Here is a 2,711-nt window from a genome sequence, read left to right on the forward strand (position 1 = left end):
AATTAATTTTATTTTTTATTTTTGATTTCAAAAATTTTCGAAAATTACTAACATTTTTCAAAAACCATTTTCAAAAATCACTAACTCTTTTTCAAAAATATTTTCGAAATTTCTCTCTCTCCCATCTTATTCTATTTATTCATTCATTTACTAACATCTCATCTCGCATCTCAACCCTCCTCACAGATGTGTTTCTTCCATTACATTACATTCTTTGTCTCCCCCTCTTTTCTTCCACTCACAAAGGGATCCCTATACTGTGGTATAAAGGACCCATATTATTATTATTATTATTTTTGTGCGCCCTCTTCTTTGTCATATGAGCAGGAGCAAGGACAAGAACATTCTTGTTGAAGCAGATCCAAAACCTGAAAGGACTCTGAAAAAAAATTGAGAGAAGCTAAATTACAACAATCCAGAGATACCCTTTCAGAAATTTTCGAACAAGAAAAGGATATGGCAGCCGAAAATAATAATAATGCAAGGAAGATGCTTGGTGACTTTACTGCACCTAATTCCAATTTACATGGAAGAAGCATCTCCATTCCTGCCATTGGAGCAAACAATTTTGAGCTGAAACCTCAATTAGTTTCTCTGATGCAGCAGAACTGCAAGTTTCTTGGACTTCCATCTGAAGATCCTTTTCAGTTCTTAACTGAATTCTTGCAGATATGTGATACTGTTAAGACTAATGGAGTAGATCCTGAAGTCTACAGGCCCATGCTTTTCCCTTTTGCTGTAAGAGACAGAGCTAGATTATGGTTGGATTCTCAACCTAAAGACAGCCTGAACTCTTGGGATAAGCTGGTCACGGCTTTCTTAGCCAAGTACTTTCCTCCTCAAAAGCTGAGCAAGCTTAGAGCTGATGTTCAAACCTTCAGACAGAAAGAAGGTGAATCCCTCTATGAAGCTTGGGAAAGATACAAACAGTTGACCAAAAAGTGTCCTTCTGACATGCTTTCAGAATGGACCATCCTAGATATATTCTATGATGGTCTGTCTGAGTTATCTAAGATGTCATTGGATACCTCTGCAGGTGGATCCATTCACCTAAAGAAAACGCCTGCAGAAGCTCAAGAACTCATTGACATGGTTGCTAATAACCAGTTCATGTACACTTCTGAAAGGAATCCTGTAAGTAATGGGATGCCTATGAAGAAGGGAGTTCTTGAGGTTGATACTCTGAATGCCATATTGGCTCAGAATAAAATATTGACTCAGCAAGTCAATATGATCTCTCAGAGTCTGCATGGAATGCAAGCTGCATCCAACAGTACTCAAGAGGCATCTTCTGAAGAAGAAGCTTATGATCCTGAGAACCCTGCAATAGCAGAGGTAAATTACTTAGGTGAACCTTATGGAAACACCTATAACTCAACATGGAGAAATCATCCAAATTTCTCATGGAAGGATCAAAAGCCCCAACAAGGCTTTAATAATGGTGGAAGAAACAGGTTTAGCAATAGCAAGCCTTTTCCATCATCCACTCAGCAACAGACAGAGAACTCTGAACAAAATGCTTCTAATTTAGCAAATCTAGTCTCTGATCTATCTAAGGCCACTGTAAGTTTCATGAATGAAACAAGGTCTTCCATTAGAAATTTGGAAGCACAAGTGGGCCAGCTGAGTAAAAGGATCACTGAAATCCCTCCTAGTACTCTCCCAAGCAATACAGAAGAGAACCCAAAAGGAGAGTGCAAGGCCATTGACATAAGCGCCATGGCCGAACCTGTGAGGAGAGGAGAGGACGTGAATCCCAAGGAGGAAGACCTCCTGGGACGTCCAATGATCAATAAGGAGCTTCCCTCTGAGAAACCAAAGGACTCTGAGGCTCATCTAGAGACCATAGAGATTCCATTGAACCTCCTTATGCCCTTCATGAGCTCTGATGAGTATTCCTCTTCTGAAGAGAATGAGGATGTCACTGAAGAGCAAACTGCCAAGTTTCTTGGTGCAATCATGAAGCTGAATGCCAAATTATTTGGCATTGATGCTTAGGAAGTTGAACCTCCCTTGTTCATCAATGAACTAAGTGATCTGGATCAACTGACATTGCCTCAGAAGAGACAGGATCCTGGAAAGTTCATAATCCCTTGTACCATAGGCACCATGATCTTTAAGGCTCTGTGTGACCTTGGTTCAGGGATAAACCTCATGCCCCTCTCTGTATAGAGAAACTGGGAATCTATGGGGTGCAAGCGGCTAAAATCTCACTGAAGATGGTAGATAGCTCAAGAAAACAGGCTTATGGACAAGTAGAAGATGTATTAGTAAAGGTTGAGGGCCTTTACATACCTACTGATTTCATAGTCCTGGATACTGGAAAGGAAGAGGATGAATCCATCATCCTAGGAAGACCTTTCCTGGCCACAGCAAGAGCTGTGATTGATGTTGACAGAGGTGAAATATTCCTTCAATGGAATGAGAAGTCCCTTGTGTTTAAAACTCAAGGATCTCCCTCTGCAACCATGGAGAGGAAGCAGAAAAAGCTTCTCTCCAAGCAGAGTCAACCAGAGCCCCCACAGTCAAACTCTAAGTTTGGTGTTGGAGAGTTTCAACAATGCTCTGCACATCTGTGAGGCTCCATGAGAGCCCACTGTCAAGCTATTGACATTAAAGAAGCGCTTGTTGGGAGGCAACCCAATGATTATCTAATTCTTATTTTTATTGTTTTTCATGTTTTCTTAGGTTCATGATCATGTGGAGTCACA

At 40.6% G+C, this 2,711-nt stretch overlaps 1 non-coding gene across 1 annotated transcript; it reads right to left on the reverse strand.

Moving 5' to 3' along the window:
• Positions 1-852: 852 nt before the first annotated feature.
• On the reverse strand, positions 853-960 carry LOC148561952 (small nucleolar RNA R71). Its single transcript, XR_015887377.1, has one exon. It is a non-coding gene; the product is annotated as a small nucleolar RNA R71 (small nucleolar RNA).
• Positions 961-2,711: the final 1,751 nt, after the last annotated feature.

This window comes from Arachis ipaensis, chromosome B6 (assembly GCF_059453495.1).
Source record: "Arachis ipaensis isolate K30076 ecotype BB chromosome B6, ASM5945349v1, whole genome shotgun sequence".
NCBI lineage: Eukaryota > Viridiplantae > Streptophyta > Magnoliopsida > Fabales > Fabaceae > Arachis > Arachis ipaensis.